This window comes from Sturnus vulgaris, unplaced genomic scaffold, assembly GCF_052056855.1.
Source record: "Sturnus vulgaris isolate bStuVul1 unplaced genomic scaffold, bStuVul1.hap1 Scaffold_499, whole genome shotgun sequence".
NCBI lineage: Eukaryota > Metazoa > Chordata > Aves > Passeriformes > Sturnidae > Sturnus > Sturnus vulgaris.
Genome location: NW_028276498.1, coordinates 32,918 through 49,583, shown reverse-complemented (window position 1 = coordinate 49,583; position 16,666 = coordinate 32,918). Strand labels below are relative to the sequence as shown.

Below are 16,666 nucleotides of genomic sequence, written 5' to 3'. Positions count from 1 at the left end.
ATCCAAGCGTCCATTCTGTTCCCCACAGGCCCTGGTGGCCCCAGGGAGCTCCCTTGGCCTTTCTCCTGCCCCTCTGCAGCCCGAGGTCGCTACACAAACAGTTCTTGTGTCCCCTCTAAATGACCCCGGGTTTTCTGCTCAATGAATGGCATGACCCGTGCCCACTGCTCATGATTCACCCAACCAAAATCAAGAGCAAATGTTGCTTGGGCTTTAAGAACTTGAAATAACTCTGAAGCAAAAGAAATCACCTTTTTCTCCTGGTTTTTATTTTTATTTTTTCATTTAAGATGCTGGACTTGCCTCTGTGGATGTGTGCTGAGCTCTCACTGCAGGGGACTGTCAGGCCTGAATGGCTGTGAGTTCGTGTTCTTCTCAGTAGGGAATCAGAAATTATTCTTAGACCATAGAATTGTTTTCTGAAACCTTTCCCCTTTCCTCTTTGTGCCTTTGAATTTTTCAGCTGTTCCCTGTTGTCACTTCCCCTGCCTGACTTCTGTGCAGCTCCTAGCTGGGAAAAACTGGGAAAACTTAGGGGGTACAGAGGTGGAATTTTTGGCTGGATTTTTCTAACATTTCTAATTTTGCTGAACTTATTTCCCCAGTGAGAAGAGCACGAACTCACAGCCATGCAGGCCTGACAGTCACTGCGGGAAATCTGACACAGTATTAATAAGTAACCTTTCCTGAGAGCAGTCACCACCCCAGTCCTCCAGCCTTGTCAAATGTTTGCAATGAATGGACCCAAGTTCTAATCCTTAATCTAAATTTATGTCAGCTTTTGTTAGAAAGATACCGGACAGTAAATCATACAAGAGAATTTAAAAATTGCACAAAGAATAACAGGCCCAGACCAAACCCAACCACCCCCATCACCGCTCCACCCCAATTTTGGGAGAAACAGTGATACAGTTTATAAATACTCTCCTTCCACACTATTCAGTCCTTCACCGCACATCCCCAGAGAGGAGTCCCTCAGACCTTGCTCCCCTGAACACCAGGAGAGCTGGAGTTTCACCCAGATCCCACATTCCCATGGCAGTTAATCCCAGCAGGGAGGCAAAGAGGAACCCTGCATCCTCTGACATAGCCCACAGCACGGGCAGCACCAGGAGCCCTCCAGGCTCAGACCTCTGGTGCTGAAGTCTCTGGGCTTTGGCTGATCAAACACCACAGCTCTTGGCAAAGATGCCAGGAGAGTCGTGATTCTTCCTGTCCTGAAAGAGAGGAGGAAAAGAAAATTAAGTCGACTGCAGAAGGATTCCAGCTCTCAACTTCTGCTCTGATTCCTCACTCTGGGGTTTTATCCATGACAAGTGACACCAATTCAGAGTGCCCTTTTCCAGCATTTTTATTCCTAACTATTTCAGACATTAAAAGGATGCTCATTTCTCTTATTGTATTCTTTGCTTAATTTTATTAGAGGCATTTTCATCCCAGACCCCACTTGTCAGTTCTTCAATCCTTTAGCACTGGACTTGGCACAAAGGGATACCCGTGGTGCTGCATCACAAGAAATCCAAAGAGAAACCCCTTCCAAACCTGACGGAGAAAGCTTTCAAGGCACTCCAGAACACAGACAGCTTTTCCTGCCTTGTCAGGCCACACCAATTCTGTCCCATCCACCTGAACTGTGCAGGTGAGGAAAAGGCTTTCCTTGCTCCTCGGGAATCACTGTCTGAGACCACAGATGTCCATCCTGGGCAGCACCTGGAAACAACGTGGGAAAGGCAAAATGAGAGTGTTTTCTATCAGAAAATTACTACTACTAATAAAAATAACAATCAGAACTTCTGGACAAATTTAGTAACATCACTTTGATATGAGAAATACAGGCCATGCCCATCCTTGTAGCCCAGGTGAAAACAGGAAGGAGAACTAGAGGAAAAGCAGAGTCCCTTATTTGATCTCTGGACACAAACGGAGGCCTTTTCCCTGTGAAACCAAACTCACCCTTCCAGGGTTCCTGAGATCAGCTACGAGGAGGCTTTTGGCACTCCAAGAGCAGCTGGGTCACAGCTGGATGCGGCTTGGGTCTGGGAGACACCGTGCTCCTTCTGGAATTATAGCACGCAAATGCCTGCTCCTGGCCCCAGGCCCGGAGATAAAATCTGTGGGGTTTTTCCCTGTGCAACATTGCTCACCCCTCCCAGGTTCCTGAGATCTGCACAGAGGAGGCTTTGGGCACCCCAAAGGCAGCCAGGGTTACAGGTGGGGGCAGCTTGGGGCTGGGAGAAATCCTCATCCATTTGGAATTTTATCAGGCAGAAACCTGGCTGGGTGCACAGGTCTCTGGACACGACCAGTGGCCCTTTCCCCTGTGAAACAAAACTCACCCTGCCAGGCTCCTGAGACCACTTAGGAGGAGGGGTTTGACTCTCCAAGAGCAGTCGCAACGAGAGATGCTCACACAGAAGGCCATGCAGAAGAGGAAACGAGCGCACCCGCAGCCCCCCAAGGCGCGCCCCAACGCCCCAGACCCGGCACCGCCAGCTCGGGCAGTCCCATAAAGCATCCCCCGCCTCCGCAGCGGCGGGACAGGCGGGGCCCGGGGTCCCGAGGAAACCGAGCGTGCCCGGAGGCGCGGCAGGACGGCAGCGCAGCGCCGCCTGGCGGCGGAGCAGGAGAGCAGCGCCGGGCCCCATGGCAGTATCGGTACCCGTGCGCCCCCTGCTGTCCGCGGCGATGCAGCGCCCGATGCCGAGTTCCACGCCCGTGTCGCCGAGGGAGAGGGGCACCGCTGGCTGGGGCCTCCCCGCCGACACGGACAGAAGCCGAAGCAGAAGCCCCGGTGCCATTGGCGGCCCCTACCCAGCGGGCCGGGCTCCGCCGGGCCCGCGGCCCCCGCGCGGTATCGGGTCGGCCCGCTCCCGTCTTCGTCGCACCCGGGCCCTGCTCCTGGCATGAAGCGCGTCACCGCCCCGCGCCGTCCCGCCCCCCGCGCGTCATCGCGTGCGTTCGGCGGCCCGCCCCGGGGGCGGTGCCGGGGGCGCTACCCGGGGCGGTGCCGGGGCAGTGCCGGGGGCGGCACCGGGGCGGTGCCGGGGCGGTGCCGGGGGCGTTCCCGGTCGCCGTGCCGGGGTAGCCCGGGGAGCGGTTCCGGGAGCGGTTCGGGGGGCGGTGCCGATTGCAGTCCCGGTCACTGTCCCCAGTCCCCGTCCCCAGTCCTGGTCCCGGTCCCAGTCCCCGGTTCCGGTCCCCGATCCTGGTCCCAGTCCCAGTTCCCCGTCCCGGAACCCGATCACGGTCCTGGTCCCAGTCCCCAATCCCGGTCCCGGTCCCTGTCTCCAGTCCCCGTCCCCGATCCCGGTTCCGGTCCCTGTCTCCAGTCCCCGTCCCCGATCCCGGTTCCGGTCCCTGTCCCAGGTCCCCGTCCGCGATCCCGGTCCCTGTCCCATTTCCCGTCCCGGTCCCCAATCCCAGTCCCGGTCCACGTCCCCGATCCCGATTTTTCCCCCCCTTTCACACTGATTTTTCCCCCGATTTATCAATGATTTTTTTCCCCATTTTTTCCCATTTCTCACTGATATTTTCCCCCATTTTTCAGGGATTTTTTTCCCCATTTCTCACTGATTTTTTTTTCCCATTCTTCATGGAGTTTTCCCCCGTTTTTCACTGATTTTTCCCCATTTCTCACTGACTTTTTCCCCATTTTCCCCCATTTCTCACTGATATTTTCCATTCCCATTTTCCCCCATTTCTCACTGATATTTTCCCCCCATTTTTCATGGATTTTTTCCAGATTTATCCCCATTTCCCACTGATTTTTCCCCATTTTTCATGGACTTTTCCCCCCCGTTTCTTACTTATGTTTTTCCCCGATTTCTCATTGATTTCCCCCCCCCCCCCCCCCCCCCCCCATTTCGCACTGATTTTTTACCCATTTTTCCCCATTTCTCACTGATTTCTTTCGCCATTTTTCATGGAATTTCCCCACCCATTTCTCACTGATTTTTCCCCCATTTCTCACGGATTTTTTCCCCACTTTTCCCCATTTCTCACTGATTTTTTTCCCCATTCTTCAGGGATTTTTTTCCCCATTTCTCACTGATTTTTTCCCCATTTCTCAATTAACTTTTCCCCACTTTTCCCCGTTGCTCACTGATTTGTTCCCCCCATTTTTCATGAATTTTTTTCCCCCATTTCTCACTGATTTTTCCCCCCCATTCTTCATGATTTACAGGATACTCTATCGTGAATGGAAAGCAATTAAAGGAAGCGGGGAGGTTACCAGCCACCTGGTCAGCTCAGACAGCAGAGCTGCACACGCTTGTGAGAGCCTGTGAATTATAGCAGGACAAGACATTAAATATATTTACTGATTCTAAATATGCATATGCGGTAATACATGCATTTGGAAAACTATGGGGAAAAAAAGAGGTTTATTAAGCTGCAGAAGAAAGAAGAAAAAAATTGGTTTACAAGGGATGGCAAGCAGTGGATACCAAAAGCTCTAGCCTTACAATTGTTAAAACAACTTCATTAAAGGAGTCGTTCTGTGCCTTCTTTGGGGTGAGGAAAAAAGGCTGAGGGGGGCTCCGACGTGGTTTGGGGCACCCCAAGGTCCCTGGGAGAGGGAGCCGGGCTGCGCTGGAGGAGCAGGTGAGTCGGGCATGGCGGGGGGTCATGGTGGGTGCCAGAACATTGAGAGGGAGGGGTGGGTGTAGAATGCATGAAAAACAGAACCTTAAAAAATAGCTAAATATAGTCTAAAAGGAATGTTTTATTGGCTTGTGTTTGGATAGAGGTAGGGTTTTTTTATAGATACTGTAAATAGAAAAGATAAAGAATAAAAATATAGAAGCAAATATAAGAAACCAATATATAAATATATTACATTACATTATATTATGTTATGAAAATAGAAATATATAAATATTCAGACTTTAAAAGGAATGTTTTATTGGTTTTTATTTGGTTAGAGGAGGGTTTTTTGAAAATAATATAGGCAAAAATATACAAATATGCAAAAATAGATACTGACATAAAATTATTATAACTATATATGCATATATATATGTAAGTATAAATATATAGAAATAAATATAAATATAAAATACATGTATGTAGTATGTAATAGAAATAATTTATCGATTTTAATATGTTCTATTAAATAGTATGTTATAATAGAATGTAAATAGCATCTAGTATATTAATATACTAGTAAAAACTACATTAAATAGTATATAAATATAGAATACACAATATAGACATATAAATCTACAGATATAAATATGAAAACTAAATAGAAAAATATATTCAAATAGAATTTAAAATAATGGAGTTTTTTGTTTCTATTTGGTTAGAGGCAGAGCTTTTAAAGAAATAATATTAAAAACTATGAACCTACAAATATAGATGGATATAGATAAAATAGAAATAACATTAGTAATATAAATCTATGTATATAATGAATAATAAAATAATATGGTATATATGATAAATAGAATAGCAATTAAATTGAATATATGAAATAGGTCTAGATTATGACTAGAAATTAAATATTAAAAAATAGATGATTTATATATATAAAAGGTTTTTTTTTTCATTTGGTCAGAGGCAGGGCATTTTTAGTTTGGGTCGGGGTTTTTTTGGGGCGTTCATTGAGAGGATTTTATGACGGGTGGGGACTCTGGTGCTTGGAACTCTCTCCCTTCTCTGTCTGTCCCTGACAGGGCGGCAGTGCCGGGCTGAGTTGGGCGGCAGTGCTGCCGCCGTGTGGACACGGGCGGGTACTGCACGGTGCCCCTCTCAGGATGGCGGAAGGGCCCGCGGGCCGGGACCCAGCCCTGCGGCAGCGCTCAAGATGGCGGCCTCTCTAGGACCCCGGCGGATAGGCGTTTACATAAAACGCCTGCCCGCGCCCGCCGGCGCCCTCACGCCCGCGGCACCGCGGACCGCGCGGCCGTTGTCGGCACGCTCTGAAACATCCGGGAAAATTGGCGGCGAGCGGATCGGCGTCGGCGATGTAATCAGGCATCTTATGCCTACACACTGGGGTCCTGATTTTTTCCCGCCCTTTCTGCCGCCATTTTTGGCAGGTCAGCCGGGGTGCCGCCCGAGGCGCCATTTTGAGAGTCCCGACACGCTCAAGATGGCGGCCTCTCTAGGACCCCGGCGGATAGGCGTTTACATAAAACGCCTGCCCGCGTTCGCCGGCATAAAAATAAATATGCATAAATATAAACATAGACATAACATGCACAAACGTTAACCTGCATAGATATAAACATAAACATAAACATAAACATAAACATGCAAAACAATAATAATAAATATAAATATAAACATAAATAGAAATAGAAATACAAACATTAATAAAATCAGTGAGAAAGGGGGTAAAATCAGTGAGAAATGGGGGGGAAAAACCATGAAAAATGATGGAAAAATCAGAGAGAAATGGGGGAAAAATCGGTGAGGGATGGGGAAAAAGATCAACGAAAAATTGGGAAAAATCAGTCAGAAGTGGGGGATAAAAATCAGTGAGAAATGGGGGGAAAAGTCGGTGAGAAATGGGGAAAAAATCAGTGATTAATGGGCGGGAAAATGCATGAAAAATGGGGGGAATAATTCAGAGAGAAATGGGGGCAAATATCAGTGAGAAATGGGGGGGGAAAATCAGGAAATATCCATGAAAATTGGGGGAAACATCCATGAAAAATGGCGGAAAAAATCAATGAAAAATGGCGGAAAAAATCAGTGAGAAATGGGGAAAAATGGGGAAAAAGGAGTGATAAATGGGGAAAAAATCAGTGAGAAATGGGGAAAAATGAGGAAAAAATCCACGAAAAATGGGTGGAAAAATCCATGAAAAATCAACGGAAAAATCAGTGAGAAATGGGGAAAACATCATGGTGAAATGGGGCAAAAATCAGAGAGAAATGGGGAAAAATTATTGAAAAATGGGGGATAAAAATCAGTGAGAAATGGGGGGAAAATGGGGAAAAACATCAGTGAGAAATGGGGAAAAAAAATCTTTGATAAATTGGGGCAAAAATCATTGAGAAATGGGGAAAATAATCAGTGAGAAATGGGGAAAATTTGGGAAAAATCCAGGAAAACTGCGGGAAAAATGCTTGAAAAATTGGGGAAAAAATCCGAGAGAAAATCCCCGGGAATCCCCGGGAAAAACCCCCCGGAATCCCCGAGAAAATCCCCCGGAATTCCCCGGGAAAATCCCCCCGGAATCCCCTGGAAAATCCCCCTGAATTCCCCGAGAAACTCATCCCGGAATCCCCGTGATAATCCGTCCGCTATCCCCGAGAAAATCCCCCAGGAATCCCCCAGAAAATCTCCCCGAAATCCCCGGGATAATCTCCCCGGAATCCCGAGAAAATCCGCCCCGAATCCCCTGGAAGATTCCCCCGGAATCCCCGAGAAAATCCCTCGGAATTCCCCGGGAAAATCAACCCGGAATCCCCGAGAAAATCCCCCGGAATCCCCGGGAAAATCCCCCAGGAAAATCCCCGGGATAATCACCCCGGAATCCCCTGGAAAATCCCCTAGGAATCCCCGAGAAAATCCCCCCGGAATTCGCCGGGAAAATCCCCCCGGAATACTCTGCAATATCCCCCCGGAATCCCTGGATAATCCCCCCGGAATCCCCCGATAAAATCCCCCTGGAATCTCCAGGAAAATGCCCCGGGAATACGTGAGAAAATCTCCCGGAATCCCCGAGAAAATCCCCCCGGAATCCCGTGGAAAATCCCCCCTGAATCCCCGAGAAAATCCCCCCGGAATCCCCGAGAAAATCCCCCCGGATTCCCCTGAAAATCCCTCGGAATTCCCCGGGAAAATCCTCCCGGAATCCAAGAGAAAATCCTCCCGGAATCCACGAGAAAATCCGCCCGGAATCCCCGGGAAAATCCTCCAGAAATCCCCGAGAAAATCCCCCGGAGTCCCCGGGAAAATCAACCCGGAATCGCCGGGAAAATCCCCCCAGAATCCCCGAGAAAATCCCCCGGAATTCCCTAGAAAATCCCCCCGGACTCCCGAGAAATTTCCCCCGGAATCCCGGGAAAATAGCCCCCGGAATCCGCGAGAAAATCCCCCCGGAATCCACGCGAAAATCCCCCAGAAATCCCTGTGAAAGCCCCCCCGGAATCCCCAAGAAAATCTCCCCGGAATCCCCGAGAAAATTCGCCCGTAATACTCGGGAAAATATGCCCGGAATCCCCTGGAAAAACCCCCCGGAATCCCCCTGGATAATCCCCCCGGAATCCCCGATAAAATCCCCCTGGAATCTCCAGGAAAATGCCCCGGGAATACGCGAGAAAATCCCCCCGGAATCCCCTGGAAAATCCCCCCTGAATCCCCGAGAAAAACCCCCCTGAATCCCCGAGAAAATCCCCCCGGATTCCCCTGAAAATCCCTCGGAATCCCCGGGCAAATCTCTCCGGACTCCCCGAGAAAATCCCCCCGGAATTCCCCGGGAAAATCCCCCCGGAATCCCCGAGAAAATCCCCTAGAATTCCCCGGGATAATCCCCCCGGAATCCCCGAGAAAATCCCCCCGGAATCGCCGGAATAATCCCCTGGAATTCCCCGGGAAAATCATCCCGGAATCCCCGAGAATATCCCCCCGGTATCGCCGAGAAAACCCCCCCGGAATTCCTCGTAAAATCCCCCCGGAATCCCCGGGAAAATCCCTCCGGACTCCCCGAAAAAATCCCCCGGAATACTCGGGAAAATCCCCCGGAATTTCCCGGGAAAATCACCCCGGAATCCCCGAGAAAATTCTCCCGAAATACTCGGCAAAATCCCCCAGGAATCCACGGAAAATTCCCCGGAATCCAGGAGAAAATACCCCGGAATCCCCATGAAAATCCCCCCGGAATCTCCGAGAAAATCCCCCGGAATCCCCGCGAATATCCCCCCGGAATCCCCGGGAAAATCCCCATGAATTCCCCGGGAAAATAATCTCGGAATCCCCGAGAAAATCTCCCCGGAATCACCGAGATAATGGCCCCGGAATACCCGAGAACATCCCCCGGAATTGCCCGAGAAAATCATCCCGTAATCCCCGAGGAAATCCCCCCGGAACACTCGGGAAAATCCCCCCGGAATTCCTCGTAAAATCACCCCGGATACCCCGGGAAAATCCCTCCGGACTCCCCGAAAAATTCCCCCCGGAATACTCGGGAAAATCCCCCCGGAATCCCCGAGAAAATCCACCCGGAATCCCCTGGAAAATCCACCGGGAATTCCCCGGGAAATTCCTCGCTGAAACCCCTGGAAAATCCCCCCGGAATCCCGGAGAAAATCCCCCCGGAATTCCCCGGGAATATCCCCTCGGAATCCCCGGGAAAATCCCCCCGAACTCCCCGAAAAAATCCCCCCGGAATACTCGGGAAAATCCCCCCGGAATACTCGGGAAAATCCTCCCGGAATTCCCGAGAAAATCCCCCGGAATTCCCTGAGAAAATCGCCCCGGAATCCCAGTGAAAATCCCCCCGGAATCCCCGTGAAAATCCCCCCGGAATCCCCGGGAAAATCCCCCAGGAATCCCCTGGAAAATCCCCCAGGTATCCCCGATAAAATCCCCCTGGAATCCCCTGGAAAATCCCCCTGGAATCGCGGGGAAAAAGCCCCCCGCATTTCCCGGGAAAAATCCCCCCGGAATCCCCGATAAAATCTCCCCGGAATCCCTGAGAAAATCCCCCCGGAATCCCCCAGAAATTCCCCCCGGAATCCCCGAGAAAATCCCCCCGGAATCCCCGGAAAATCCCCGCAGAATTCCGGTCCATTTCTGTAGGAGAATAGTTTGTAAGGATAGTGCAGAAGGCACTAGTTGCCAACGAGTTACAGCTGTACTGATTAGCAAGGAGTGGAAACAGCCTTGCCTGCCCAGTGAGGCTGGTTGTTATAAAAGCGTGGGTCAGCTGGCTGCCAGTTTCACTAAGCACAGCTCCAGCAGGAGGTGCAGAGCCTGCTGCAGTGTGGGCTGGAGCCTGCTGGCTGTGCTGCGAGGAGGAAGGGACACGTGGCCGTGCAAGGGATGGACAAGGTGAGAGGATGCTGTGTGTGGGACAGACAGGCTCAGGTGGCTGGGGAAGGGACAGGCTGGGGTTTAGCCAGTCGTACAGAGGAGAGGAGGAGTCGGTGCTGTGTGGAGCTGCCTGTGAGAAAAGGAGTCAGAGTTGCCTCAAAGAAATCTGTGGAGAGAAGGCATGAAAAGTGTGTAATGAAAGACTAATGTTGGTGCCTGTCATGTCTGTCTTGATAGAATTGCTACACGTTTTCTCGGAATGCTTGAATTTAGACATAAAATGAAAACTTTATTGTAAGAAAGGAATGCATTTCTCACCAAAGTGGTGTAGGGTGGGGGATCACAACTCCCAGATGGCCTGGAAGCGGAACGGCCACAGGGGTTACTGTAACTGGGCCTCCAGTACCAAAGCCCCAGTGGGTTTAAAGGCTAGAGCTGGGCTGGGATTAGCACGGGCTATGCAGCTGGGCTCATGCACAGGTCTGTCAGCACTCCTACCCGAGGACAGTCCCTCACCTAGGGAGAGGTTCTAGGCCTGGAGATGAGGCTGAGTTTGGGAAGGGTGATGAGGACATGGTTAGGGAGGGATGTAAATGCATATCAAAAGACTTAATTTTGAGGGGTGGCAAGCATTAGCTGTAAAACAGTAAGTATTTACAGCTAAAGGCTGGAGGTGGGGGCTGTCTGAGGAGGACAGGACTGTTTAAGGCTGAAGTTGGAAGAGAAACCTTGGTGAAGCTTTTGCGTTAGAAACGGCCTCACCTGCCAAATCAGATTTTTGTCTTCAGGATTGCATGAGTGAGGATGCCACAGCCAAGGAAAAGGTTCAGGTTTGGGAGGCAAAGGCGAGTTAGGCAGGGCTGCAGGGCTGGGGCTTGGCTGTTTCCATACTGCTCAGGGCAGCAAAGGGTAGCTGGCTCACTGGGCCTTGGATCTAGAACTCTTTCTGGAACAAGGTGGAGAGCTGAGGTTCATGCAAGGAAGGGGCCAGGAATTCTTTGTCTGACTGGAAAATGCCAGAGGGGCAGTGTGTGACTCGGATAGGATGGTATGTTCGTCTGGCGAGAGTCACAAAAGAATATTTTGGTTTACTGATAACTGGGCAGCTCAGAAGTTACTACTTGACTTAGTTGCTGCTCCCATCTGTTGCACACATAAACAGAGCAAAGCAGACGAATTCTCTCGGAGCCTGAGGTCTTTGACTGGCCCTCCAAAAATGCTGCCCGCTAAAAAACAGACGTGGGGGAGGAAAGTTGTCAGATACAATAGAGCAAGAAAAGGCCACGGGCTTCAAAGTGCCCTCCAGCAGACCATGGAAGTGACGTGTCTGGAAGTGAAACCAGCAGTCTGCTTCCCCAGCCTCCTGGAAGCCTCTAACAGCTACACAGGCAGTGAGGGGAGAGAACAATTCAACCTAAAAATAATTTTCAGTAGCGTTCTGCACTGCTGTTAAAAATACTGCAACCAGGGAATGTGGTGTGGTGATAACTATTAGGCCTGTAAGTCTGGTAACTGGGGCTTTTAGCTCAAACATCTCGGTATGGCTACTTTGAGCCTTGTAAAAGCTGCGTTAAGTCCAATTTCTTGGGTAGTTCTACTAGCTCTAGCCTTGCTTTTCATCCCCTCAGTAACAAAGCAACTCCCTCTCGAGAATGTTATTTACTTTCCATATGATGTGCCTACCAATTTCTGGAATTGCAAATGTCTTTGGATACATGCGTAAATTTAAGTTTCAAGAAAGCTGTCAAGCTAAAACAAAGGCTTGCCATAATGCAGAAGAAAATGTTTTATGGAAGAACTGAGAGGTCCCTACCTGGGCATAGAATTTGCTATACGAAGGTGTGTTCCAAACGGATCTGCCATCTAAACAAGCAGAAAAATAGTTGGAATGTAGTGAGTTCAATTTAACTATTGCTAGAAATAGGAATTATTAGCAGAGCTTGGAGCATGATATCACTAGCAGCAGTAAGACGCTTTTAGCTTGCTTCTCATAAATTACTTGTAAAAAGCATTTGTACCTAGTGTGTAGCAATTAATATTTCCCCATTTTCTTCCCCCCCGCCCCCCAGTCTCAGGTACTCCTTTTATTTTACCCTTTTCTGCCTTGTAACATCACCTTCCTTTATTTTATTCTATCTTCTGTTCTCAGAACATCGCAGCATCCTCTGTCAATGTGAAAGCATTTGTTCATCCTGTCTTGGAATGGCTGTCAATGTTGCCCTCTTCTGGATCACTTTTTTTTTTTTTTTTTTTTTTTTTTTTTGACAATATGTTGCTAAATGTCAGGAAAATTAATCCACAAACACCAGCGGTTTATGTCCAAAAAGGAAACGGAGGAGTCCTTTTTGCTTTATTCGAATAAAGGGAGAGGCCATGGGACATTCCCCTGGCATCTCTCAAATTTTTGGAGGACGCAGCCTCCTTTTTATCCTATTTTCCCGGCCGCATTTCCCTCTCTCTTTTCCCATTGGCTGAGGTACTTGAGAGGCACAGACTTCCCGGAACGCCTGATACCTGAAATTCCCCTCTAATGTATAACCCTCCCTTTTAATTTTTAATTCTTATAGAATTCATAGTTTCCCCCCGTTGCTTCTTTCATCTTTCGATATCCAATTTCATTTATCAGCAGCCCTGCAGTTTGTTTGTAAAGGCAACTATCTCTTTCCATTCATCAATCAGTGGAATCCATCCCATTGTTTCTTTTATCTCTCAGTGCTAGCCTTATCTACAGGCTGATCCACAGCTCATTTGTAAAGACAAATTCAACATTCCTCTCAGCTAATAAATGAGAAGTTAGCTGAAAAAAGTAAAAACTGGATTTTTTTTCCGGTGTGTGTCGGACAATACAGTGGAGAGAATTTGCGGGAGGATGATCGAGGATATCCTATTATAATATCGTTCTCGGACATTTTACTATTTTAGATCATCAGTTGTATTCTGAAAGAAATCTATTTTCATGATATGTGTACGTTTGCACGAAGTTATAGTTAAATATAGCTTGCGGCTGGGCTCTTTAATGAATAGGGGTATTTTTGGTTTTAATTCAATATTTTATGCTTGTGGTGTGTAGTGTGCTGATTTATTTTTTAATGTTATTTACTACGTGCGCTTTTGTTTTTGAGTGAAGGTAACTTTCTGGATGGCTTTGTATTTGAGGCAGAATGAATTGAAGTAGGTTTTTAAAACTGATTTTTCATATGTACGATGGGGAGTTTAGTAGGGGCAGCTCTGATGGTGGGGGCTTGGTTGTTAATTTTATCAGACGGCTTTTGTTAGATACAGCTTTTAATTCTGGAAAGTTTTTTTTTCTAATGTCGTGCTTTGAAGGTGGTTTTCGAGGATGTATGGTATAGCTTTATTTTGTTTGTAGATGGTGTATGATAAGGGCTATGGTCTATTTATCTAATGCCATGTTTTTTCATTCAGGTGTTGATAAGGGAGTTCTTGAATGGCGTTTTGTGTTGTTTTTGTTTTTGGTGGGGCGTTGTTTTTAAAGGATACCTTGATAAGGTTTGCCGATGGCGTTCTAGCCTGTAGCATAAGGCATAGGGTAGTTTTTGAATTATTTTGTGGTGGCTTTGATTCTTGCCAGTATGTAGTGTTTGTTTGAGGTAATGCTGTGTAGCTAATTTCTGTTTTCTTATTAATATTAGAATTGGAGTGTTGTAGTATATGGGCTGTTATTATATCATAGGGGTTCTATTTATTTGGTTTGATTGTTTTCTAGTTATGGATAATTTTTCTCAAAAAAACCATTTTCAGAATTTCAGGCGTGACACAAAAGAACGCTCAGATTGCTGGAAGGGAAACGTGTGCCCAGATTGTCTCGAAGCAGTGCTGCTGTTGGTTCTCGTTCAGTTGTGTCTTCTGAAAATGAGACTGTTGTATTCATTGCGCTGTGCTAAACACTTGTCATTCTCCCAATGCCAGGAAACAGATGAAGCTTGAAGAAAGAGGAAGGAATTTGGAAGCGTACAAACAAGCTGAGAAGAGGTTCAGAGATCAGGGTGCTCACTGGCAGCAGGGGCTGGGGTTAGGGCTGAGCAGGAGCAAAGCCGGAGCACATCAACCTCACCTCGTGTTTTCTCGGGGGCTTTATGGCCCTGGCAAGAGAGAGATGTTCACTGACGAGTCCCAGGCCGAGCCGTGAGCACAGCATGTTGTGTTGGAGCTGGGGTTTTTTTTTGAGACGTTCAGCAGCCACAATCTCTAGTCAAGAGTCCTGAGGTTTGTTGCTGCTCCACTTTCATCCTCATATCCAGCTTCCAGCCCTTTTCTTCTCTCTGTCCAGTGTGTCTTTTGTGTTCCTTTCTTGTCCTGTGTGCTCCCCATCCCATTCCCGTTCCCTACGGAGGGGGAGGGTGTGGAGACTGGGGGCTCCGACGTGGTTTGGGGCACCCCAAGGTCCCTGGGAAAGGGAGCCGGGCTGCGCTGGAGGAGCAGGTGAGTCGGGCATGGGGGGGGGGGGGGGGGTCATGCTGGGTGCCAGAACATTGAGAGGGAGGGGTGGGTGTAGAATGCATGAAAAACAGAACCATAAAAAATACCTAAATATAGTCTAAAAGGAATGTTTAAATGCTTTTTATTTGGGTAGAGGCACGGTTTTTATAGCTAATATAAAAATAAAATATAAAGAATAGAACTAGATTGGTATACATGTAAAATATAATGAAATATAAGTAGCAAATATCTATGAAAAATCTAGTGTATAACAGAAATAATGCAAATATAAGAATATGTATAAATATAAAATAGAGCTATGAGAATGGGAATAAGAATGGGGTAAAACATCAGTGAGAAATGGAAAAAAAACACATGAAAAATGGTGGGAAAATCAGTGAGAAATGGAGAAAAATCAGTGAAAAACGGGGGGGGAATCTTTGAAAAATGGGGAAAAAAATCAGTGAGAAATGGGGGAAAAAAAAATCCATGAAAAATGGGGGAATAAATCAGTGAGAAACGGGGAAAAGTGGGGGAAAAAATAATTGAGAAATGGGGAAAAAATCAGTGAGAAATGGGGGAAAAAATCCGTGACGAATGGCGGGAAAAGTCATTAAGAAATGGGGGAAAAATCCGTGAGAAACAGGGAAAAAAATCAATGAGAAATGGGGGAAAATTTGGGACAAAATCAGCGAGAAATGGGGGAAAAATCAGTGGTAAATGGGGGAAAAGTCGATGAAAAATGGGGGAATATTCAGTGAGAAATGGGGGGGGGGGGGCGGAAATCAGTGAGAAATGGGGAAAAAAATCCATGGAAAACAGGCAAACAATCCATGGGCAATGGCGGGAACAGAGCGAGCTGTTGTTGCTCGTGCTGTGGTGGCCGATGCTGTGGGGAAAAAGTAAGTGAAAAATGGGGGCAATAATCAGTGATAAATGGGGAGAAAATCAGTGATTAATGGGCGGAAAAATGCATGAAAAATGGAAGGAAAAATTCAGAGAGAAATGGGGGCAAATATCAGTGATAAATGGGGAAAAAAAATCAGTGATTAATGGGGGGAAAAATGCATGGAAAATGGGGGGAAAATTCAGAGAGAAATGGGGGCAAAAATCAGTGAGCAATGGGGGGGAAAATCGGGAAATATCCATGGAAAAATGGGGGGAAAAAATCAGTGAGAAATGGGGGAAAAAATCAGTGAGAAATGGGGGAAACATCATGGTGAAATGGGGAAAAAAAATCTTTGATAAATTGGGGAAACAAATCATTGAGAAATGGGGGAAAAAAATCAGTGAGAAATGGGGAAAATGTGGGGAAAAATCCACGAAAATTGCGGGAAAAAATGCATGAAAAATTGGGGAAAAATCAGTAAGAAATGGGGGAAAAAATCCATGAAAAATGGCGGGAAAAATCAGATCGGCGATCGATAGCTAATGCGTGCCGATCGATTAGATCGGCGATCGATTGATCACGACTACCGATCGATTAGATCGGCGATCGATTGATCGCGCCTGCCGATCGATTAGATCGGCGATCGATTGATCGCGCCTGCCGATCGATTAGATCGGCGATCATTGCTAATGCCTGCCGATCGATTAGATCGGCGATCGATTGATCGCGACTGCCGATCGATTAGATCGGCGATCGATTGCTAATGCCTGTCGATCGATTAGATCGGCGATCGATTGATCGCGCCTGCCGATCGATTAGATCGGCGATCGATTGCTAATGCCTGCCGATCGATTGATCGCGCCTGCCGATCGATTAGATCGGCGATCGATTGCTAATGCCTGCCGATCGATTAGATCGGCGATCGATTGATCGCGCCTGCCGATCGATTAGATCGGCGATCGATTGCTAATGCCTGCCGATCGATTAGATTGGCGATCGATTGCTAATGCCTGCCGATCGATTAGATCGGCGATCGATTGCTAATGCCCGCCGATCGATTAGATCGGCGATCGATTGCTAATGCCTGCCGATCGATTAGCTCGGCGATCGATTGATCGCGCCTGCCGATCGATTAGATCGGCGATCGCTTTCCAATGCCTGCCGATCGATTAGATCGGCGGTCGATTGCCAATGCCTGCCGATCGATTGCTAATGCACACTATTTGCACACTCCTTGCACACCCTTTGCACTCATACAGAGGCAGGAGGTTTCTCAGTTCTGGTCGGGGTTTTTTGGGGCGTTCATTCAGGGGGATTTCCTCAAGGATTGGGACACTCCTTGATTCCATC

The 16,666-nt window shown here is 47.7% G+C and overlaps 1 long non-coding RNA gene across 1 annotated transcript; it reads right to left on the bottom strand.

Moving 5' to 3' along the window:
• Window positions 1–247: 247 nt before the first annotated feature.
• Window positions 248–2,915, bottom strand: LOC148217679 (uncharacterized). Its single transcript, XR_015800867.1, has 2 exons — window positions 1,543–2,915; window positions 248–1,217 (listed from the first exon to the last, which is right to left on the bottom strand). It is a non-coding gene; the product is annotated as an uncharacterized LOC148217679 (long non-coding RNA).
• Window positions 2,916–16,666: the final 13,751 nt, after the last annotated feature.